Below are 25,358 nucleotides of genomic sequence, written 5' to 3' on the forward strand. Positions count from 1 at the left end.
AATCATAAATTAATAGCAAAGTCCAGGAGCAGAGCATTCTGTTCCTCCTGGCGAGGGTCTTGTTGGGGTAAGCAATTGCCCAGTTAGGATGTATGACCTAATAATAAAAACCTATAAATAAGGGGGGTAGCCAAACTACTGCTTTAACAAAAATCCCACTTTCGGCCCTAGGCAACCCTAGTATGTGAACATACCATACCCTCCAACATGACCCGCCCCACTAGGTACAAAATGCTCTGTTTCTGGACTTCCCTCTTAATTTATTATTGCCATTACCTGTGAAGAAACAGCTTTCTTATCATTTAACTAGTTCAACACAGGTGATGGAAATCATAAATTAAGAGGGAAGTCCAGAAACAGAGTATTTTGTACCTAGTGGGGCGGGTCATGTTGGAGGGTCTGACATACACCGGCAGAGAGAGATAGGCGGAGGAAAATGGTTACTATTGAGTGCTGCCACAATGTTTCATAAGCACGTTATATCTCTTCTGCCCGCTAGAGGGAGTAAACCTACATAGTTACTATATCCGAAATTCTAACTAAAACATAGATTATTTATTCGTTTTATTCCCTACACACCAATAACGTTACAGTACGCTTCGTTATGTGCAACAAAACGCAAAGGCAGCAAAGACTGACACCAATAACATGGCCGCCTGGCCTACTGTGGGCGACACTTTGTGGGCACCCGTCCAGCTCTCTCTGCAGACGTCACTTCGTTCTCTGCACCGCCCAAACCGCGAGACGGTCCCCGCCCAGGCCCCAGACTGAAGGAGGGAGAGGCCCCGCCCGCGGCGCGTCACGTGACTGAAGGGGAGCCCCTCCCAACGGTCACTGAGAGAGAGAGAGACACCGAAACCGGGAGACGAAGAGAGACTAACACCGGGGAGATCCGGAGCCGCAGCAGCCGCACATACCGGCAGCGTGCATCACACCGCGGCGGGGAGAGACATGGGCATGACCGCGGGAGAGGCACACGGGGCTCTGTGCAGCCGCTGAGGGGAGAGACGCTGGGCTAATCCCCCGTACACTCGGTGGGGGGAGGAGGTGACGGAGTCTGTGCTGTGGCAGCGCCCGGGCCGGAGGCCTCACAGGAGGAGGAGCTAGAGGTAAGCACACAGGACGGGTCTGTCCCGGTCACTGCGCCATCATCACCCCCCTCTCTCTTCCCCCTCCCTCCCTCATTGCCAGTGTCTGTGCCAGGGTGTAAGCTCCGCGAACCAGCCACCCCTCCCCCACGTCTGCTGCCACTGTGACCCGATCACCCCACAGCAGGGGGTTACCCTCTGCCTCCACCTCCCTGTCAGCAGGGGCAGGGGGTTTCCTTGTGTAAGCAGGGAGGCTGGGATATTGCCCATCAGTAGGTGTACACCATCACTGTGCCATTGTACCTGCTTACAGCCATCTCACTTAATTTCTGGCCTGGGACAGTGACTGGTGGAAGCACTGAAAGAGGTTGTGCAGCAGCTGCAGGGTTCACTTTCTGTGTGTTGTTGGCCTGTAGTTTATGGAGGGAATTCATTTCAAAGTGAAGTGAATTCTGGTGATTCCTTGCTGTGCACATATTGGCCATTTATGGTAGCGCCAACATTGCAAGTTTGCCAGCGTTCACGATGTGCTGTTCTGGAATGGCGCTTTATGGCCATCGCTTTGAATTCCTCCTTATTGACTGTGTTGGTTTTATTGTAATTGTCTAACTAGGTCATTTTGGTTTGTCACACTGGGGTGAATTCAATTGTTTTTGGGTGCTTGTATGTAATGGTCACCCGATGGGCTATACTCAGGTGATTTGTTGGTGGGCACCCATTACTTATCACTTATTGTGTATGTTGTGCACTGTGGTTAGATATGTAAAGCGGAAAATTGTGCAAAGTACTGGGAGCGTTGCCTTTGTGTGCCCAAAAGCACAACCTTGGGTTTATTTCTGTTTGCCACCTCAGGAGGGTGCAGGCAGAATTAATGAGTGCCCGTGGCCCTCACACATCGGAACATGCTTTACTTAGGGGTATTCAAAAATAATTGAAAGCCGCCCCCCCCCCCCCCCCCCCCCTTCCCAAAAGCAGAGAAAGCAATAAGCTGTTCCGGAATATCATGTCGCACCTTCCAGCTTTGCTAGTTTTCCTTGCACCAGAAAACTTGAGATCTTGGCATTACAGTATATGGGCGATATATACACAGCCTGTAGCTATGGTGCCCAGTGGTATATCGCTTAGAATTGAATCACCCCCTCCCCCTCTGTATGGTTACTAATTAAATCTGTTCCTGGGCTGTGTGAACCTTAATTGAGTTGTGAATACAAGTCTTATTGTTTGGCATGAAAACAGTTAATCTGCAGTTGATGGGATTTCCAGTGAGTGGATTGCCCCATCAGGATATGTAATGTGTACACCTCCCCCAGACCCTATTTATAACAGTCTGGGCATTGGCATGAAATGTGTGTCAGGCTTGCGGGGGAGGTAGGGAGACACTCTTTGCTTATGACCATGGGCTTGCAGTCCCTTAGTAGCTATTTAGCAGTAATTTAATAGTTAAACCTATTCTCCTGACTCCAGTAATAGGGTTTGTGGGTGGAAGTCTGTGTGGAGACATGTATAAGTGTTACATCCTCCCCCCCATCTCTACCCGTCTTATAACAGTAAGCTCTGCTGATGCCACTGTATCCGTCTGCTGATGCCACTGTATCCGTGAAAGCAATGTCTACATGTGTAGATAGATAACGTAGTTGTCCTACATATCCTTCTTTTCCTCATTTTGGATTTCAAGCCATTTTCTATTTTGATGTAATGGTAACAACACAGTCAGAGGCTGAAGATATATTTGATAGCCCTTTCTATTATCGCTTCATTATTTACAGGTCATTGCTCGTGAGCTGGACCTCCTGTTCTAACTGGCGTTTGTATGTCTGGATAGTCCCGGAACAACATAGCAGTGTTTTTCTGTCCTCCAATGTGTGTTGTGATGATCAGGGCTAAATCTCCAGTAATTGACGTCAGGGCTTTGTTCCTTCACTTCAGGCCAGTGAGCATGTCTGTGGCATCACTGATGGGGGATGCTATAATGGAGACACTGTAGTGTAAGTAGTGTTTCCACACATTTCCCTTTCGGAGTGTTACACTGTACATCAGTCTCTCATACAGATGTTTTGTACTTGTCATTTTTAAAGGAGCTAATTCATGCCAATATATTGTCACCAATAATAGGGACATTTATTAATACATATTTTTATACCCTAAGAAAATAATTTTGTTTTTTTTAAATGGTTCTGTTTGTTTTTTTTATTTGGCATTGGTGACTTTATCTGTAAATGTGCTTAACGATGTTTAGCTGCCTGCTTGATAGAGACTGCGCAAAGTGTGTTTTACCCCATTTCATATAAATGGGGTAATTGGACATCTGCTGCTTTGTCAGTCCCTTTAGTAAGTCATTGTTAAATTCCCATGCAATATATAATTTTTTTATTTTACATTCCCTTAAGTGGAGGTTCACAATGGCTGTTCCTAGGACTAGATTTTTATAGCCACTTCAGATTTGGCTGTTTACACTTGTGTCTTCTGGACATGTGATTTTTTTTAATTTATTTTTTTTATACACTAATTTAGTCGTATAGATAGCTACAAGTGGTATTAGCAGTATGCTGTCATTTTGCAACTGCAGCATAACTCATTCTAGCTCACATAGGGTTGTGAAGGAAAAGGATCGTCATAATTCTGCACTGATGCGCTTTGCGACCGCACTTCAATCAAATGAACTCCTCAATTTTAAGCGCCTTTAATATGTAGGATATTTACAAAAAAGTCAAGTAAAACCAGGCGGACATAATGCAGAGCTTATGTGGTTGTGTCATGGAGGTACTTTTAGGTGTCACTACTGTCATTTTGCCTTTGATGAAGTCTAGGGTGCATTTCCCATAAGAAAAAAATACGTAAATATAGATAAGGTATGTACTACAAAAGAAACAGGGTTGTGCACTTATATTTTTTAAAAATTCCCCTTTTAGACATAACATTCTGTCTTCGGCCCGGCTCAGATCCGGAACACTGAGCATAGGTTGAAGCCGGGGATGTCTGTACTTGTCCCTGTTAACACATGGGTGACAGTCGTCGCCCTTCACATCGGATGCGGGTATTCTGGCATACGGTGGACGCATGGATATGTAATCTCAAGCACTACTGACCCCTGTCAGTTCAGCTTCTTTTAGGCATGATCCGGGTTGCTAATCCTGGGAATTACCCTGGTCGATTGAAGGGGCACAGGATGCGGGGCTTTCAATTTAGGTAGACAGACATAAGCCAGACTCAGATCAATGCATGTTCAAGGCAAAAAAATAGGTTTTTGGCTGTTATTTAAGGGGTATGTGACCATTTCTCCTTGCTTTGTATAAATTCTAAACACCTGACAAAATCCAAAAACTTGTGTTTTTTGCTGCGAACACGCATAGACCATGGTCTGGTGTATGTCTGAAAGGGTCTACCCAGGTTGACAGTCCCGCATCCTGTGTCCCTTCAATCAGCCTGGATAATTTTTCAGGACTAGTAACCCGGGTCAGTGCTCTGACTTCTGGCTGAAAGGTCTGACCCGGGTCATGCCTAAAAGTAGCTGATAGGAGGGGGGGCAGTAGTGCTTGGAGGTGATATCATCTCCAAGCGTCCACTGTAAGCTGGAAGACCCGGTTTGGTGGGAAAGGTTAACGTGGACAAGTACAGAAAAAGGGATGGCTTCAACCCGTGCTCAGTGGTCTGGGCCTGATTGAAGCCAAAGTTTTCTTGTTTGAAAGGGGTGTAATAAATACCATTGCCACAGAATGCCTTCATTCTGGAATTTGGAAATAGCCCCTTTAAATAAACAAAAACATGTGAAACCTTTTGCAGATTTATGGATCTTGCTTGAAAGTTACACTGTTGAAAGATTTAAGCTGGGTACACAGTGGGCCGATATCTGCCCACTATGCCGTTTTAGGCCGATTTGGAACAATATATTGGGAATGTCACTCAATGGGCATAATTCAATTCAGTGACAATACCGCGCAATGTGACACTTAACGACGGGATTTCTTCTCGCACCTCTGGAGAGTGCAAGCAGAAATCTGACAAAAGTGCCTATGCGATGCTGACTTCTGCCCTTAGTGCGGCAGAAACAGCGTCGTGCCGGTCGCTTAAGTCTGAGAATGCCCGTTCTCCAGACAAAACACCCTGTTGAGTCTGGGAGAACAGGCATTCTCCGACTTAACACTGCAGTGTATTGAATATCGCCCGTACCCAATGATGTGGTTGCCTATGGTCACTAGTGATGTCACCAGGTTTGATGTGCTGTACATCAAACGTATCAATAAAGCTAGCGACTGAGGCATGTGTAATGAAGGAAGGAACAATCTGTTTCTTTGAAATCATGACTTAGGGGCTAATTCAGGTTGCTTTGCAAATCATGATACAACCGGAATTATTGCGATCGTCCCGCGGGCCCGTCTCCAGGGCGGAGATGGAGCGTTGCGGAGGCAGGCAAACGGGGCGGTGCATATGGGGGCGTGATCGCGGCGGCTGCGTGATGTCTCATGCAGGCGCCACGATCATGGCGGCGGGCCTCCTGCGGGCACAGCTAGGCTGCGCAGGCAGGAGGCATCTTCTATTTCTGCTCATAAGCAGAAATTGCGATGCGTTCACAATTTCTGCTTGTTGAAGGGGGGTGGGGGCGCGGCGGTCACGCTGGATGGCCTTGCCCAGCGATGGGCGGCCCCCAGCATGCGAGCCGAAGGATTGCAAGATCTAATTAAAAGAATTTGCAATCCTTAGTGAATTAGGCCCATAGTTCAATGTTTACCCAGGATCTGATATATCGGCCAGGGACACGTCGTCCCAGTGTATACCCAGCTAGGGTAAATATGCAGTTTGAGAGCACCCTGTTCATTAATTGCAACTTGGTTTCGCTTCATTTATGTAATAAGTTTGTAAGAGTGGGGGAGATGCTCACGTTTGTATGTTAGAATGTTTTTATTACAATTGAAATGTGCAAATAAGTGCAACATTTATTTGCTTAGCCTCCGTGCATGCCACTCAGGTTTCCCCACGTGTCCCTGCTTACTGGCTAATCTAGTTACACTAATTAAATCATTAATTTAAATAGATTTTATTGTTGGGAGCCAAAAAAAAAAAAAAAAAATCACTTGAGGGAATAGAGCAAGTTATATATTATCAGGTGAGGCTGGACGTCTGTGCAAGATTCTTGCAGAGACGCAAATGAAATGACACTGCCTTCAGTAATTCCTAATTAATAAAACTGAAAAGCATTTATTTTCAATAATGTAATCCAACTCTTCAATATAGCAAATTGATTGGGAGTCCAGGGGACTTCCATTGTCAGGGGAGAACCTGTGCAACAGTCGCAAAGTCTGCTCTATATTTAAAAGCATGTATGCACATTTTGACGAGATGCTGTTGCTATTTCCCAGTTTTTGTACATCTGCCGGAACAGATACGAGATGTGCTGTGCATTGTGATGCAATTTTCCTTATGAACCAGAAATCATATTATAAAGCTGTTGGAAAACTCAGCAATATACCAGAAACTAATGAGTGAGCAAAGGTGACCGTTGCTTATGTGCAGCTAGTTACCAGTTGTGCGTCATACATTCTGTTACCACTTTACAGTGTGTACTGACTGGTTCAACGTGTGTTTTCTTTGGTATGGGTGACCGTGAATTTATATTTTAATTTTGCTATTCCTCTTATCAAATTTATTCAGCCCTAATACCAATTCATTGCACTTTCACACACTTTCTAGCATTATAAAATGTAAATTATTTCATGACAGCATATATGTAATGTAATCCATATTTTCACTAGGTTGAATTAGGAAATATCTGCTTTTTCTTCATTTTGAAATGTCCCTTTTATGCCTAGCTACATGCAGCTAGCGTATACTTTGTTTATTATGTGTTTTACATGTATCTGTCTACAGTATATATTATGCAACAGTGTATTCTCTGTACTCCAGGCATAAGTATACCCTGACGGTGTGATTAAACACTTAAAAATGTGGATCTTCCAGTGCTGGGAAATTTCCATTGCTTGGCAGCAGTCAGTGTTTTTCTGTAGCATTTGGGCGATCAGTCTTACTACTTTGCGTATGTAAATTTATTGTGCATTTGTCAGCAACAAATGACATTTTATTTCTGGTGGAAGTGTGAACAGTTTCATATGTAAACTGGAATTTATTTAGAACGGATTTTAAAGCTCCTAAAGCACTTCTCGTACATTAAATGGCTTTTTTCCTATGTATGTCAAACCCGTGGCCCTCCATCTGTTGTGAAACTACAGGTTCCAGCATGCTTTTACATGCATACTTTCCACTGATCAGCTTGTAAAACATGCTGGGACTTGTGGCCCTCCAGCTGTTTTGAAACTACGAGTTTGACATGCCTGCTATAGATTGTAAGTCAGCATCCAAGACACTCTTACCCCTTTCTGTTATTACCTCATCGTATCATATTGCCGTTTTGTTCCCAATTGTAAAGCACAATGAAATATGCTGGTGCTATATAAGTAAATGATAACAGTTGTTTTTTGGAGGGCTTTCTCCAGATCTTGTAGTAACCCCACTAGAAAACCGTTCTGGCATGGGGGAGATTTAATCGGAAAAACCAATCACAAGATGGCTTGGAGATTGTGGCTTGTGGTTGGCCCACTCCTGTTGCCATTTTAAAATGGTGAACATAATTAGTTTTCCAGTTTTGTGATACCCTATCTAGGATAACTGGCTGCATGGGTGGCACAAAGGCTAGGAAAATTCAGTAGTTGACAACTTTAAACAAGGTTTTTAAAACAAAGATGTTTCTTCTACAGTGCAACACATTTGATTTATATTTTTGAGGTATCTGCTTTATAACTATTTGCAATCATTGGCACTTTGCAAGATATATATACCTTTGTTGCATTTGTGTGGGTTTGTAAATACATTTCGGATCCATCCCTTAATATGTTGGTTATTACCGTAACGCCACCTATTGAGCGTTACACACTGCAGAGATGCTGCCTGAAACACTTTCAAGGGGATGGCACAGCATCTTACTGAATGCATTCTGCAGGGTCCATGTTAGTGCCATTGTTCTGTTGACATACATCTACACAACCTTCTTAAAGAGTTGTTTGCATTTGAATGGTTTTGCATAATGTGTATTGTTTGACACATGCTCTTAAAATATCTTTGCTCTGGCCAAAATCTGACAGTGAGCAATTGTCATTATAAAATGTGTGAGCCCTGCAATTATTTGTAAAGGCCCATATAAACGGGCCGATGCGGGAGAGATGTGTGCTGAGCGAACAGCTCAGCACACATCTCTCCGGCCGCTCAGCACAGCGCGATCTGTGCTGAGCGTGCGGTGGGAGACGGGGGGGGCGCTTATTTCACCCAGCGGGTGAAGTGAGCGACCCGCTAGATTGGCCTGCACACAGGCCAATCTAGCACCAGCGATAGCGATGCGTGGGGCTGCGCATTGCTATCGCTGTAGGGGGTACACACGGAGCGATAATGCTCAAATTCTAAGCAATCTAGTCAGATTGCTTAGAATATCGCTCCGTGAGTACCTCCCTTAAGAGTTGGGGTAAACACATGAGCAGATGCCTCCATCATACCTGATTGCTGGACCTACAATATATCTTACAGCCAAAATGACGGACATAAATAAGTGCAACCTGTGACAAACCTATTATCCATATGGTTTATGAGTTTCAGGGAGAATGGAATTGTGTTTAGGGAACCTAGGGCCCGTCAGAGCTACTCAATTGTTTCCCAGACGCCCATTATTTCTGCTTGCACCCTCCTGAGGTGGCGAGGAGAAATGTGCGGAATATCAAGCTCTTGGGCTCATTTCGGCAGTGCGTCCAATTTGTTATACGCTTTACATGTCTAACCCCAATCTATTTGGGCATGACATGCACAAAAAGCAATGGGTGCCCAGTTACTTGTGCCCGCCAGCACAATTAATTAAATAACGTCCCGTCTAAAGTGATGGGTGAGCGGAATCAGATTTCAAAGTTGTTTTTGTTTAAACTTCTTTTAGTGCAGTGGTTCCCAAACTGGGTGCCATGACACTTGCAGGAATGCCACAGGTTGGTGGTCTAAGACCAATTCAAACTAATTATTGGCAATATGAAAGGCAAACCCAGTAGTTGCGGCTGCCAATCATAAAATATGTGGACAAACAGAAGTGCAACCCTGTCCACCACCATGTCACTGAACCTTGGGTTGACCAGTAAATACAGTGCACTTCATTTAATATAATCTTTGCTGAGTTTCTCAATAAGTAACATTTAGCCTAGTGGTGGTGTAATATAAAAAGGGTGACATGCTAAAGTGTGATGATTTAAGAAAATCGGGGAACCATTGCCTTTAGTGAGTTTACTATTGATTAAAACTGAAATTCCTAATTATATTTCACAGTTGGTGCTATCACAAAACAGATCTTATTACACTGATCTATGTGAACACACAAATAATTAGAAACCAGGCCATGCCCTATGGAGTAAGAAGGATGCTGTAGTTTGGGTCCTGACTACACCAGGCCGTTCTCCCACAAAATGTTTATACACACATTTATGCACAGCTGAAAATTTTTGCACAGCATCTTGTGTCACTGTAAAATTACCAGCTTGTGCTGCCTAAAATAAAATGGTTATACAAATAATGTATACGAGCTAGTGGCACCAGACACCTGGCTCTCCTCACACAGCTTTTACAAACCCTGGTTGTTGTTGTGTTGTTGTCGCCCTTGTTGGTAGTGTTAGATCTGACAACTGTAATGATATGAGTTCAGGTTTGCAGAATGCTATTGCCGCGATCAGTGCTTGTGTGCCTCTTAATAGTTTACTACTGTTTGGCAGCCCTTTATCTGTCTTAGGAAAAAAGGGGCTTAAAGATGTTTTTGGAGTGCTAAGATGCAATTTTTCTTTTCTTTTTGTCGACTTGACAACCAGGGTTCGTTCAACCCTAATGTTTGTAATGTATGCAAGAACACCTTAAGAATATTAGGTCAGACGTGATAGCGTCTCAGATCGCCTCTAGTCTTTTGAGTACTGTACTTCTTTGGTTAAGGTTATAGAGCAGGAATAGCTGCAATGCCATTAAATTCCCCAAAGCATTTCTTATTTCTCTATCGTCCTAGTGGATGCTGGGGTTCCTGAAAGGACCATGGGGAATAGCGGCTCCGCAGGAGACAGGGCACAAAAAGTAAAGCTTTAGGATCAGGTGGTGTGCACTGGCTCCTCCCCCTATGACCCTCCTCCAAGCCAGTTAGATTTTTGTGCCCGGCCGAGAAGGGTGCAATCTAGGTGGCTCTCCTAAAGAGCTGCTTAGGAAAGTTTAGCTTAGGTTTTTTATTTTACAGTGAGTCCTGCTGGCAACAGGATCACTGCAACGAGGGACTTAGGGGAGAAGAAGTGAACTCACCTGCGTGCAGGATGGATTGGCTTCTTGGCTACTGGACATCAGCTCCAGAGGGACGATCACAGGTACAGCCTGGATGGTCACCGGAGCCTTGCCGCCGGCCCCCTTGCAGATGCTGAAGTAAGAAGAGGTCCAGAATCGGCGGCAGAAGACTCCTCAGTCTTCTAAAGGTAGCGCACAGCACTGCAGCTGTGCGCCATTTTCCTCTCAGCACACTTCACACGGCAGTCACTGAGGGTGCAGGGCGCTGGGAGGGGGGCGCCCTGGGAGGCAAATGAATACCTATTTTGGCTAAAAATACCTCACATATAGCCTCCGGAGGCTATATGGAGATATTTAACCCCTGCCAGAATCCGTTAAGAGCGGGAGACGAGGCCGCCGAAAAAGGGGCGGGGCCTATCTCCTCAGCACACAGCGCCATTTTCCCTCACAGAAAGGCTGGAGGGAAGGCTCCCAGGCTCTCCCCTGCACTGCACTACAGAAACAGGGTTAAAACAGAGAGGGGGGGCACTAATTTGGCGATATGCTTATATATATATTAAGATGCTATAAGGGAAAACACTTATATAAGGTTGTCCCTATATAATTATAGCGTTTTTGGTGTGTGCTGGCAAACTCTCCCTCTGTCTCTCCAAAGGGCTAGTGGGTCCTGTCCTCTATCAGAGCATTCCCTGTGTGTGTGCTGTGTGTCAGTACGTGTGTGTCGACAGGTAGGAGGACGATGTTGGTGAGGAGGCGGAGCAATTGCCTGTAATGGTGATGTCACTCTCTAGGGAGTCGACACCGGAATGGATGGCTTATTTAGGAAATTACGTGATAATGTCAACACGCTGCAAAGTCGGTTGACGACATGAGACGGCCGACAAACAATTAGTACGGTCCAGACGTCTCAAAAACACCGTCAAGGGTTTTTAAAACGCCCGTTTACTTTAGTCGGTCGACACAGACACAGACAGGGACACTGAATCCAGTGTCGACGGTGAATAAACAAACGTATTCCTTATTAGGGCCACACGTTAAAGGCAATGAAGGAGGTGTTACGTATTTCTGATACTACAAGTACCACAAAAGAGGGTATTATGTGGGATGTGAAAAAACTACCATAGTTTTTCCTGAATCAGATAAATTAAATAAAGTGTGTGATGATGCGTGGGTTCCCCCCGATAGAAAATTATGGGCGGTATACCCTTTCCCGCCAGAAGTTAGGGCGCGTTGGGAAACACCCCTTAAGGTGGATAAGGCGCTCACACGCTTATCAAAAGGCGGTACCGTCTATAGATAGGGCCGTCCTCAAGGACCAGCTGACAAGGCTGGAAAATATAATAAAAAGTATATACACACATACTGGTGTTATACTGCGGCCAGCGATCGCCTCAGCCTGGATGTGCAGAGCTAGGGTGGCTTGGTCGGATTCCCTGACTAAAAATATTGATACCCTTGACAGGGACAGTATTTTATTGACTATAGAGCATTTCTATATATGCGAGATGCACAGAGGGATATTTGCACTCTGGCATCATGAATAAACGCGATGTCCATAACTGCCAGAAGATGTTATGGACACGACAGTGGTCAGGTGATGCAGATTCCAAACGGCACAGTATGGCCGTATAAAGGAAGAGGACTTGTTTGGGGTCGGTCCATCGGACCTGGTGGTCACGGCAACTGCTGGAAAATCCACCGTTTTTTACCCTAAGTCACATCTCTGCAGAAAAAGACACCGTCTTTTCAGTCTCAGTCCTCTCGTCCCTATAAGATCATATCTGCCCAGGGATAGAGGAAAGGGAAGAAGACTGCAGCAGGCAGCCCATTCCCAGGAACAGAAGCGTTCCACCGCGTCTGACAAGTTCTCAGCATGGCGCTGAGACCGTACAGGACCCCTGGATCCTACAAGTAGTATCCCGGGGGTACAGATGGGAATGTCGAGACGTTTCCCCTTCGCAGGCTCCTGAAGTCTGCTTTACCAAGTCTCCCTCCGACAAGGAGGTAGTATGGGAAAAAATTCACAAGCTGTATTCCCAGCAGGTGATAATTAAATTACCCCTCCTACTACAGAAAAGGGGTATTATTCCACACTATATTGTGGTACTGAAGCCAGAAGGCTAGGTGAGACTTATTCTAAAAATTTTTTTTTGAACACTTACAAAGGTTCAAATTAAGATGAAGTCACTCAGAGCAGTGATAACGAACCAGGAAGAAGGGGACTATATAGTGTCCCGGGACATCAGGGATGCTTACCTCTATGTCCCAAATTTGCCCTTCTCACTAAGGGTACCTCAGGTTCGTGGTGCAGAACTGTCACTATCAGTTTCAGACGCTGCCGTTTGGATTGTCCACGGCACCCCGGGGTCTTTACCAAGGTAATGGCCGAATTGATGATTCTTCTTCGAAGAAAAGGCGTCTTAATTATCCCTTACTTGGACGATCTCCTGATAGGGGCATAGTCCAGGGAACAGTTGGAGGTCGGAGTAGCACTATCTCGGATACTGCTACAATCAGCACGGGTGGATTCTAAATATTCCAAAATCGCAGCTGATCCCGACGACACGTCTGCTGTGCCTAGGGATGATTCTGGACACAGTCCAGAAAAAGGTGTTTCTCCCGGAAGAGAAAGCCAGGGAGTTATCCGAGCAAGTCAGGAACCTCCTAAAAACAGTGCATCATTGCACAAGGGTCCTGGTAAAAATGGTGGCTTCCTACGAAGCAATTCCATTCGGCAGATTTCACGTAAGAACTTTTCAGTGGGATCTGCTGGACAAATGGTCCGGATCGCATCTTCAGATGCATCAGCGGATAACCCAATATCCAAGGACAAGGGTGTCTCTCCTGTGGTGGTTATAGAGTGCTCATCTTCTAGAGGGCCGCAGATTCGGCATTCAGGATTGGATGCTGGTAACCACGGAGCCCAGCCTGAGAGGCTGGGGAGCAGTCACACAAGGGAAAAATTTCCAGGGAGTGTGATCAAGTATGGAGACTTTTCTCCACATAAATATACTGGAGCTAAGGGTAAATTTATAATCCTCTAAGCTTAGCAAGACCTCTGCTTCAAGGTCAGCCGGTATTGATCCAGTGGGAAAAACATCACGGCAGTCGCCCACGTAAACAGACAGGGCGACACAAGAAGCAGGAGGGCAATGGCAGAAACTGCAAGGACTTTTCGCTGGGCGGAAAATCATGTGATAACACTGTCAGCAGTTTTTCATCCCGGGAATGGAAACTGGGAAGCAGACTTCCTCAGCACGACCTCCACCCGGGAGAGTGGAAACTTCATTGAGAAGTTTTTTCCACATGATTGTAAACCGTTGGGAAATACCAAAGGTGGACATGATGGCGTCCCGTCTGAACAAAAAACGGGACAGGTATTGCGCCAGGTCAAGAGACCCTCAGGCAATAGATGTGGACGTTCTGGTAACACCGTGGGTGTACCAGTCGGTGTATGTGTTCCCTCCTCTGCTTCTCATACCTAAGGTGCTGAGAATTATAAGACGTAGAGGAGTAAGAACTATACTCATGGCTCCGGATTGGCCAAGAAGGACTTGGTACCCGGAACTTCAAGAGATGCTTACAGAGGTCTTATGGCCTCTGCCGCTAAGAAGGGACTTGCTTCAGCAAGTACCATGTCTGTTCCAAGACTTACCCCAGCTGCGTTTGTCGGCATGGCGATGGAAAGCCGGATCCTAAGGGAAAAAAGGCATTCCGGAAGAGGTCATTCCTACCCTGGTCAAAGCCAGAAAGGAGGTGACCGCACAACATTATCACCACGTGTGGCGAAAATATGTTGCGTGGTGTGAGGCCAGGAAGGCCCCACAAAGAAATTTCAACTCGGTCGTTTCCTGCATTTCCTGCAAACAGGAGTGTCTATGGGCCTCAAATTGGGGTCCATTAAGGTTCAAATTCGGCCCTGTAAATTTTCTTCCAGAAAGAATTGGCTTCAGTTCCTGAAGTCCAGAAGTTTGTCAAGGGAGTATTGCATATACAAACCCCTTTTTTGTGCCTCCAGTGGCACTGTGGGATCTCAACGTAGTTCTGGGATTCCTCAAATCACATTGGTTTAAAACCAGTCAAATATGTGGATTTGAAGCATCTCACATAAAAAGTGACCATGCTCTTGGCCCTGGCCTGGACCAGGCGAGTGTCAAATTGGTGGTTTTTTCTCAAAAAAGCCCATATCTGTTTGTCCATTCGGACAGGGCAGAGCTGCGGACTCGTCCCCAGTTCTCTCCCTAAGGTGGTGTCAGTGTTTCACCTGAACCAGCTTATTGTGGTGCCTTGCACCTACTAGGGACTTGGAGGACTCCAAGTTGCTAGAAGTTGTCAGGGCCCTGAAAATATGTTCCAGGACAGCTGGAGTCAGAAAATCTGACTCGCTGTTTATACTGTATGCACCCAACAAGTTGGGTGCGCCTGCTTCTAAGCAGTCGATTGCTCGTTGGATTTGTAACACAATTCAACTTGCACATTCTGAGGCAGGCCTGCCACAGTCTAAATCGGTTAAGGCCCATTCCACAAGGAAGGTGGGCTCATCTTGGGCGGCTGCCCGAGAGGTCTCGGCATTACAACTCTGCCGAGCAGCTACGTGGTCAGGGGAGAACACGTTTGTAAAATTCTACAAATTTGATATCCTGGCACAAGAGGACCTGGAGTTCTCTCATTCGGTGCTGCAGAGTCATCCGCACTCTCCCGCCCGTTTGGGAGCTTTGGTATAATCCCCATGGTCCTTTCAGGAACCCCAGCATCCACTAGGACGATAGAGAAAATAAGAATTTACTTACCGATAATTCTATTTCTCGGAGTCCGTAGTGGATGCTGGGCGCCCATCCCAAGTGCGGATTATCTGCAATACTTGTACATAGTTACAAAAATCGGGTTATTATTGTTGTGAGCCATCTTTTCAGAGGCTCCGCTGTTATCATACTGTTAACTGGGTTTAGATCACAAGTTGTACGGTGTGATTGGTGTGGCTGGTATGAGTCTTACCCGGGATTCAAAATTCCTCCCTTATTGTGTACGCTCGTCCGGGCACAGTACCTAACTGGCTTGGAGGAGGGTCATAGGGGGAGGAGCCAGTGCACACCACCTGATCCTAAAGCTTTACTTTTTGTGCCCTGTCTCCTGCGGAGCCGCTATTCCCCATGGTCCTTTCAGGAACCCCAGCATCCACTACGGACTCCGAGAAATAGAATTATCGGTAAGTAAATTCTTATTTATACTGTAGCTGCATTGCGTTACAATAACGTTAATGCCTGCGGGACATGTACATTAGGGCATAGATTTCTTGTACTGTTCATATGTAAAAACCATTGAGCTGTAATTAGCAAATACTTTTTATTTTCTACCATGGACTCAATTCAGTGCGAATTGAACAGCACCGCGAAGGAGCTCCTGGAGCTATTCAATTCATCACTATGTTATGCTGGATTTGAGGATTCCTTTTGCACTCCTCCTGGGGTGCCAGCAGAAATTCAGCAAAACTACTGTGGCGATGATGTTTTCTGCCCTTATTTGTCTGCAGACAAAAATCAGCAAGTCCGGCGGCATATTGCCGCACTTACTCATGGGGACGAGAACATTGCCCCTAATTAATTTACCCCGTTGTATCGTGTTGAAATTAAATGGGTCTGAAGTAAATACTTTAAACTTGACTTTCATATCCCGATGTATTATTATAGTTGATGATATAAATTGGTGATTACACTAAATGCAGTGGTCGTGATATGCAGCATGAGAATGGCTCTTTGCGGCCAGCAACATCGCTACTTATTCCACACACCCCATAGTGGTGAGCTTTATTTTGTATCCATTATAAGCTTTTGCCCATTACATCAAGTTGCCAGGGTCTTATAGCCGTGTGCACTTGGTTATTCCAGCTTTAGACTGGTGGTTTGTGGACCAGTACATTTATCCACTGAAGTGTGATATTAAAAAAACAACAAAAAAAAACAACAACCTTTTCCCCGGAATATACGCACAATATATATACACGCACAAATTTGTGTAATGTATGAGCATTTTTATGAATAAAATGCATGGAATACTGTGCTCTGGTAAGAGTATTAATGCTGTGTTTGGTTGGAAAGCAGTTCCTGCACATTTATTACCCTTCTACTATTAGATGGGTGGTGTCACTTTGGTACTTTAAAATTTGCATATGAAGAGCAGTATCTAATTGCTCAGAATTTAAACAATTCCTTTGTGATTAATACAGATGTGGGGGTGATTCAATTTGAATAATTAATTGGCGCCTAGAAGGAGCAATGTAATTATTCTTGGCACCCATTAATGACCGCGCTTGTTACACCCAAATAATCAGTGTTTAGCCACATATAGTGGCTAAACCTAACTAAAGTACTGGCCACGGCGTGAAAAGTGTCATTTGCACGCCCAAACGGAACACTTTTTGCAAATTTCTGCTCGCCATGTCAGGAGACTGAGCAGAAATATTGACGCAGATGGCACTCTCTCCTGCATGTAGCTCCGTCAGACACCCATTACACAGCCTGCAAAATGTCAAATGAGAGATTTATCACTAGCGGTTTTTTTTTTTAAAATGCATTCAGCTGTGTTTAAAGCACTCCAACTGAAAAGCGTGATATTTCAGCAAGTCTGCTCACAAAGGACAGTATCCAATTAGCTGCTGTGAATTGCCACAGCTAATGGATTCCCCCAGGGCTATTAGCCCCGTAGCCCAGCACTTGTCGGGGATTATGGGCACACGAAGCAGAATCCCAGATAAGCAACCCCAGGAAACCTGCTTTCGGCTGATAACACATGGGATGGGGAATTTATCCCGGATCCCATGTGTTATTGCCCAATAACGGGTCATTTACTGCACATTAAAAACAGGCTGTAATCGGGTAGCCCTATTGTAAAAATCCAATTTTTACCATGCGGTAAATCAGCATATGTGATAGGATACCACTTAGGAGAACATTTACTAAGCAGTGATAAGAGAGAAGTGAGCCAGTGAAGAAGTGGCCCCATCAACCAATCAGCAGCTCTGTATCATTTTATAGTATGCTAATTATAGATGTTACTTCAGTGCTGATTGGTTGCCATGGGCAACTTCTCCACTGGCTCACTTCTCCGCTCTTATCACTACTTGGTAAATGTTCCCCAAGTGTATTTTAACAGCTCAGTACAAGCAGTTAAGTGTTGCTAACCATTTAACCTTTTATACTTAAGATATTCACTAATGTTTAATTCAGCCTATATAACCCAATTTTCCTGTATACTGAATGAGATGCCGTGCCGCAAGCTTAGCCAAGTTAATAGAAAGTGTAAGCTTCTAGTGTTTGAATTTTTGATTACTTGGATTTCTAATAACAGCCTTAAAGTTTCATTCCTTCGGCTCTACAAATATACATCATTTTTTAAAGGCCCATTTTATCTAAAGTACAAGTTGTATATAAAAGGCCTGAAAATAAGTGTAAAGTTATTGTGTAAGTTGTTGAAGCTTATCAGTACTGAAGATATGTGAGCTATCCCTCCTCCACCCTCTCCTACTCTGAACAAAATGCCTCACTTTAGAATTCCACCCTATCCTCTGCTCTTGACTCTGCTGCCCCAGCTGTCACACTCATACCTTTGTGCTGCTTCCTTGCCCTGACTCTTAACTCTCGCTACCTCCAAAAATGTACCAGCACTGCTGAACAGTACTGCCTGCCTCCACTTCAAATTCCTGCTGTCCTACAGTTTTGCCCTTTCTCATGCCAGTCATACTTTACACCTCTTCCCAATATTCCAACCCATGTCATATCGTTGCCACGCTTCATCATGTTCCCCAAATAATCCATGCACTGTGGCAGTGTAAGTTATCCTGCTGATAGGCCACTTCCATCAGAGAATGCGGTTACCATGAAAGAATTTACTTGGTTTGTATTGGATGGAATAGCCTTGTTGACACACTGGTGAGTCTTGGCCACCCAACACCCTGTTGACAGAATGTCTGTAGGTACTCGCCAGGCTTACTTTGTACACCTCACAAGCCTTGCTGTTTCAGAAATGCTCTGACCCAGTCTTCTGGGCATAGCAATGTGGCCCTTCTCGCAGTCACTCATAGCTTTACACCGACCCAAATCTTCCTAATGTCCGCTTTCTGTCTAATATATCCCTGACCTTGCCATTGTTAAGTGATACTAGAGTATATTAATATGTTCAAATATGTAACTGCTTTGGGCCCAGTAGGAACAGAAGCTTCATGACAAGACTCTCGGACTGTGCAGAACGCACGTTCTACAGCGTCACGCACATAGGTGTTGCTCCCTGAAATACTTTTGCAATTGTAGGCAATTAAGTATTGTAATTAGAAATGTAACTTTCTTATGTACACATAATTGAGTAGTGTGCAATTTAGAGTAGTGTGAAATGTGTGCTCTTTACCTGTAGAGCAATGTTTTTGGTTTGCAACAATCAAAATATGTCTATATGGATACAAGATATACATAGTCTAGCGGACTTGCACATCTGAGTCTACAGGATCATAGACACTTTCTGATTGTGTAGCTAGCACAGAAATACAATCCTTCTCCTAAAACTCTTATACAGCTACAGTTTACAATCTTGTAATGTGCACCGATGAAAACATAAATGTTCTCCTTTTTCTCTTAAGTAGTACTTGTGTAAGTGAATCCTACATCTGTTTTACAATTATAGGGCCTACTGTATATCTCTGTGGCTGAACATCTGAGACCTCTCTCTGTTTCTGTTAGCTATATAGATTGCACACAGACATTGCCTGCATATGTGATGTAGTTTATCCAACTACTATCGGATATGGTGCTGTTAATAATACTTTGTGGTTCATATGGGACAGCTGAGAAATGTAATTCCTCTTGTAATGCAGGCCATAATGTTGTTGATAAGCGTGATATGAATGTGACTGTAGATTACTGCAATCTGTGTTCGCGGTCCCATCTTGCTGGAAGTGATCCAGTGGATTAATGTATAATATGGTTACCCACGTGTGTGGCCTCAAGTGGGCGTCAACCCTGGTGCCTGTGTTGATGGAATGTATGTGGCCAGAATAATACCCCTTTCACACATGCTTCTATATCCCAGGTTTTTGAACGTGCATCAGCCTAGGATTTCTGTATGTGTGAAATGAATCAACCCAGGACTAGGTCCGGGATCCGCAACCCTGCTCCCAACCAGGGTCATGCAGCTGAGACATAGGAATTTGTCTACTTGCTAGACCTGACAAATTCCCAGGTCACATGTCTGAAAGGGGTATAAAAGGGCCGGTTTGTGGATTTCTGTGATCTGTCAAGCTAAAATATAATAGACAAACTGTGTCCCCTTGTTGTTTTTCACAAGTCGGCAACTTTTAAACTGGCTGCATAGATAGCAATTTTGTTTGTAATTTTATTGTTTTAGTTGATATTGTAAATTGGTATGTAAATAAATAAACAGAAGATAGCTCAGAAAGTGAATCGATTGTATACATCCATACACTGAAAAATCTTGTACTAACCCTTTTATAGCTTTTATTTGTATCTTCATTGCATCTAATACAAGTCAGGATTGGCTCGCATGGAATTCATGTTCCCTTTGCAGAGCAGGTGCAGTAGTATACAATTGCAGTCTACACACAATTCACACGTTTCCTGTTTGATTACATAGAATTTGACTGTATGTCTAGATGTTCACAACTATTAAATTGGATAAACTTGATATGAGCATGCACAGAATCTTAATTATGACCTTTTTAATTTGCGCTTATTGCCTTCTATTCTAGTACTGGCCCTGAATTATCCTTTTTATGAACATTTATATTTATTTTTTCTTTGTCACACGTTTCTATGATCTTCTGTTAATATTATTGCATTGTGATGCAAAACTGTGGAAAATACCTGTGTACATTTCAATACATTCATTATATTTGGGTCATGGCTTGTGGCCAATAGTGTAGGCTGTGTAACCTAAACCCACATGTAATTAAAGAACTATCACTAATTTTATTTAAATAATATCAACTACTTGTGTAGAAAACCATGCAACTTTTCTTCAAAGGTGAGAATGGAATTGAATAGTGCCTAGAAGGCTCTGTGCTGCTTCCTTTCCAAATAAGGAGAACCACTGAGACTGTATTAATCTGTACTAATAAAAGGAGCCTTTATTTACTGCCTTACAAACAGACAGGGTTAATTTTAGCAGGTCTTATCCTAACTTAATTGCATTTACCCCATATTGCTTATATGCACTTAAGGGCCCTACACATCTGTCGATCCGCCGCCGAGCTGCCCAATGGCGGATACGGCCGGGGGGAAGGGGGGGTAGGGGGAATTAAGTTTCTTCATTCCCCCCGTCCCCAGGCTCCATAGAAGTGCAGGCAAATATGGACGAGATCATCCATATTGGCCCGCATGCACAGCCGACGGGGCACCAGCGATGAACGAGCGCCGGGGCACACTCAAAGATATGAACAGTATCTCGTTGATTAATGAACGAGATCGTTCATATCTTTGACTGATATCGCCCAATGTGTAGGGCCCATTATACTTCTCTCTGAGGGTAAGATGTATCAAGAGAGGGATGAAGTACCAACCAATCAGCTCTTGTCAGTTTTTAAACACAGCCTGCAAATTACAGTAGCTGGTTGGATAGACGTAAAGTAACAATCTATCTCTCTCCAAGGTTTGACGATTCTCACTCTGACAGTCAAATGTAGAACCCATCGAATTAAATAAAGCTGAAGGGTCTCACTTTATTAGTGGCGCACAGATGAACTTTATGTTCAATTGAAAGATCTGAATAACCACATGGAAGCCGTTCTGTAAATCTCTGGCTCAACATCTCTGAACAGTCCAAAAGCCTGCTGACAAAGAGGGTGTTCCACAATACGCAAAGCTCCAGGCCCTTTTTAGCTTCTCGGGGGCTTATTTATAAAGCTTTAATATTGGATAATGTTAAGCTTGGTCATCCAGACTTTATATCCAGGATTGCTGGAGTTGAGTACAGTGGTTCTTCCAAAACCAGGAAACGATCCATTGATGTGTAGCAATCAATTCCCCCTCTCTAATTAATAATGGTATTGCAATGTACTGCAAATTATAGTTGAAAAGTTTTCATCAGATTTTAGGATATCTGTTTCACCACAGCCCGATAAGTCTCAAAGGGGTCGATTCTATTCGGCAACTTAAGAATAGCGCTGGGAATTAGCTCCCGACGCTATTCAATTCAGCTGCTAGTGACCCGCAATTGTCGGGAATTCTTCTCTCATCCCCGGGGGATGAGAGAAGAAACCCGACAAAAGTGCTGCCTCGCGGCCGGCGCGAGGCTGATTCTGTCGGGAATCAGCATCCCCATGGGTAGTCAAGTCGGAGAATGGCCGTTCTCCCGACAAAACTACCTGTTTAGTCGTCGAGAACGGGACATCGCCGACTTAACTGGAGCTGAATTGAATAGCGTCGGGAGCTAATTCCCGGCGCTATTCTTAAGTTGCCGAATAGAATCGACCCCATAGAGTAGTGACATATATGATCAGGTTAAAATGTGTATGTAGATGCACTTTTTTCCGACCATCTCATGCATCATGGGCATTCAGTTGTCAATGTGCCCTGCTGCATCGACCCCATGTTGTTTGTGCCAAACTGTCCGTTTTCTTCTTTTGAAGATTGACCTGCCTGTGGCCAGCTTTATAAATAGTTCACACACTATGTAGTTGTATCGGTCACACCTGGCTTACCAAGAGATGCAAGTTACTTGTATTGCGCAAGGTTCCATCTTACATCCCTCCACGCTCCTTTAATCCCCCTTTCACTGTGGCACACACCAGTGGCAATTCATGCTGCAACCACCCATGTAGCAGAGGTGAATCACTACCTCCTCCTGCCAGTCAGATTGGGGCATATAATCATGACGGCAAGAATGATCCTTCATTTCGGCACTGTCCAGCAGAAGTCAGGATGGTTAGGGCGTGTGCTACTGTATGAGTAATCCTAATATGTACTTGAAATACTCTTCATCACGTGATTTATGTTTCACTACAATTCTGTATCCTGAAAACTCAACTTGAAGCATGACTAAGAAATGGACTGGTTACATCATTACATTTCTATTGTAATAGAAGTGGTTTACTTGATGCGTGATAAATGTTCATTAGTGTGCATTAGTGATATTGTTCATAACCATTGTTTAATTATATATAATATTGTACTGAGTAAAGGTCGGTACACACAGCACGATTTGTCACCGAAAGATACATCGTGCTTCCCATTGGCAAGTGCATACACACCAACAATGTAGGAGGGGTTGGTTGAGGGGACATCTCTAATGAAAGCCCCAGATCTTCTTTCATGCTCAAAAAATCTGAGGCTGTGGCTAGCGACCCACAGGTGTGCGCATTGCCATTAATATCGTTTATACCACAGGTTCTCAAACTCGGTCCTCATTACCCCACACGGTGCATGTTTTGCAGGTCTCCTCACAGAATTGCAAGTGAAATAATCAGTTCCACCTGTGGACCTTTTAAAATGTGTCAGTGAGTAATTAATACACCTGTGCACCTGCTGGGTTACCTGCAAAACATGCACTGTGTGTGCCCCCGAGGACCGAGTTTGAGAACCCTTGGTTTATAAACCCGAAACGATGTAAGCGATCTGGCGTTCCGATTGATCGGGAATGCCCACATCATGGGTAAAATCTTTCTGTGTACCCACCTTAAGAAGTTTGACTCGCATAGATAAAAACACATACACCATAGGGGTCGATTCTATTCAGCAACTAATGAATAGCGTCGGGAATTAGCTCCCGACGCTATTCAATTCAGCAACTAATTACCTGCAATTGTCGGGAATTCTTCTCTCATCCCCGGGGGATGAGAAGAGAAACCCGACAAAAGTGCTGCCTCGCGGCCGGCGCGAGGCTGATTCTGTCGGGAATCAGCCTCGCGCCGGGGAGTTAAGTCAGAGAATGCCCGTTCTCCCGACAATTCAACCTGTTTTGTCGGCGAGAACGGGCCATCGCCGACGTAACTAGTTGCTGAATTGAATAGCGTCGGGAGCTAATTCCCGGCGCTATTCATTAGTTGCCGAATAGAATCGACCCCCTAGATTCTTAGTTCAGACTGAAAGATTCCAATCTATGAAGAGGTTCTTATTATAGTATTAGACATGGCCCAGTTCACTCAGAAATAACTTACTTAGGGGTCTATTTACTAAGCCTTGGGTGGAGATAAAGTGGTTGGAGATAACGTACCAGCCAATCGGCTCCTAACTGACATTTTTCAAACCCAGCCTGTGACATGGCAGTTAGGAGCTGATTGGCTGGTACTTTATCTCCATCCACTTTCTCTCTGTCCAAGGCTCAGTAAATAGACCCTTTAGTTTGTGTTCTAGGAGATCATTTACACAATCATATACTATTGATGGCAGTAGTACGGTAATTGGATTTGGAAAACAGAAATAAATATCTGTTTAATGTATTGTATTGCAATTGCACTGCTGCTTAACACACAATCAACATTGCTCACAGGCGGTAATCACTTTCCTCCTGATCTTTATATGGGTTAGCCACATTTTAATTCTCTTGTGCAGCACATTTTTATTTATCCAGACTATCTTCTTCATTCTGCTTGAATTGAGCACCATTGGAGAAGCCTTTGCAACCTTCAATAACCACCTGAACACAGGGAAACTGTAATTAGAAAATATATGTGCTTACAAATTGCAGTTCATTTAAAGCTTAAATCTAGTTTACTTGCAGCAGTTCAATCTTTACTCCATACCTGTAAAGAGGAAATAGTTACTAAATTTGTAGTAAAATAAGTAATCTCGTGCTCCTTGTAAGGGAATTAAAATGATAGCGTCTTTACTAATGTTAGGCAGTGCAGAGGTTTTCAGCTTTCTTTGCTAAACTTGTTGCCATTTGGTTATTGGTCCTTAATGTGGCCACAGATCCCTACTGTTGGACAGCAGTCATAGTGAGAGGATTACTATGAAACTGGTGGCACTCTGGCACCACTTCCTGAGTGGGTGGTGTTCTGACAGCATTTTAATGTTTCCTTTGCATCTCCAGGAACACTGTGGAAAAATGGGTGCTGTTGGCATCAGGCTGCATCTCTAGTCATTGGTGTAGTGGAAACTGTGTCCCTTCATATACACTCATTTTGATAACTACTTGTGTCTTCTGCCAGTGTAGTGCTTAGCCATCTCACTGTACACTTGCTTCTTGTGGTGTTAGTATTCAGGGAGCCGCTTTTTTTAGTAGATCTATACGCAAGAAGTTCCGGTAGTCATCTGGGTTATTCCCGCGTATCTCACAAAGTTGCGGATTATGAGATAGAGAATCCCTCCCCAACAGATGCTCCTTTGCCCAGCAAGAGCGAAGCTTTCTCCGAATCTGCTACCTCCTCGACTTTCAGCGTAACTCCAGCATATGCTGTCATCATTCGATAACGAAAGGGATCCATCACAAATCTAAAAGTAGCCACACTTTGTTATAAGGCAAGCCAAAAGCAAAGCACAGCAAAAAAAGCAACGTAACAGCATTTGAGCAGGTATAAACTTCACCAAACTAGCCACAGAGCCTAAATGGAACTAGTTAAAATGGCCGACACTATTTAACCCCAGACATCTTGTCCACCCCCACTTGTAATGCCTGCCCAGTTCCCTGCAATGCCAGCCTAGTATTTAAATAAGCTTGCAAAACCTGGTACCTGGTGAGTCTTTTATATCGTTCGTCGTCTAAAATCACTCAGTGTGTACTCTCAATATCGTTTGTCATGGACACCGGGAAGTACAAGGGAAATCATTTAGCAATATTGCTCATAGGGGTCGATTCAATTCGGCAACAGATGAATAGCGCCGGGAATTAGCTCCTGACGCTATTCAATTCAGCTAAAGTTGAGTTGGCGAATGCCCGTTCTCGCCGACTTAACAAATAGTTTTGTCGGGAGAACGGGCATTCTCCGACTTAACTACCCGCGGC

At 44.2% G+C, this 25,358-nt stretch overlaps 1 protein-coding gene across 2 annotated transcripts in view; it reads left to right on the forward strand.

Annotated features, from left to right (window-relative positions):
* The first annotated feature begins 767 nt into the window (after positions 1–767).
* The window catches only part of AFF4 (ALF transcription elongation factor 4), a 252,605-nt gene continuing 228,014 nt past the window's right edge, over positions 768–25,358 (forward strand). The window contains exon 1 of one of the 2 annotated variants that reach the window (XM_063928161.1): positions 768–1,109. The gene's annotated coding sequence lies outside the window, so the exon portion shown is untranslated. The remainder of the gene's footprint in view (positions 1,110–25,358) is intronic. The other variant, XM_063928157.1, reaches the window with a different exon arrangement.

This window comes from Pseudophryne corroboree, chromosome 6 (genome assembly GCF_028390025.1).
Source record: "Pseudophryne corroboree isolate aPseCor3 chromosome 6, aPseCor3.hap2, whole genome shotgun sequence".
Taxonomy (NCBI): domain Eukaryota; kingdom Metazoa; phylum Chordata; class Amphibia; order Anura; family Myobatrachidae; genus Pseudophryne; species Pseudophryne corroboree.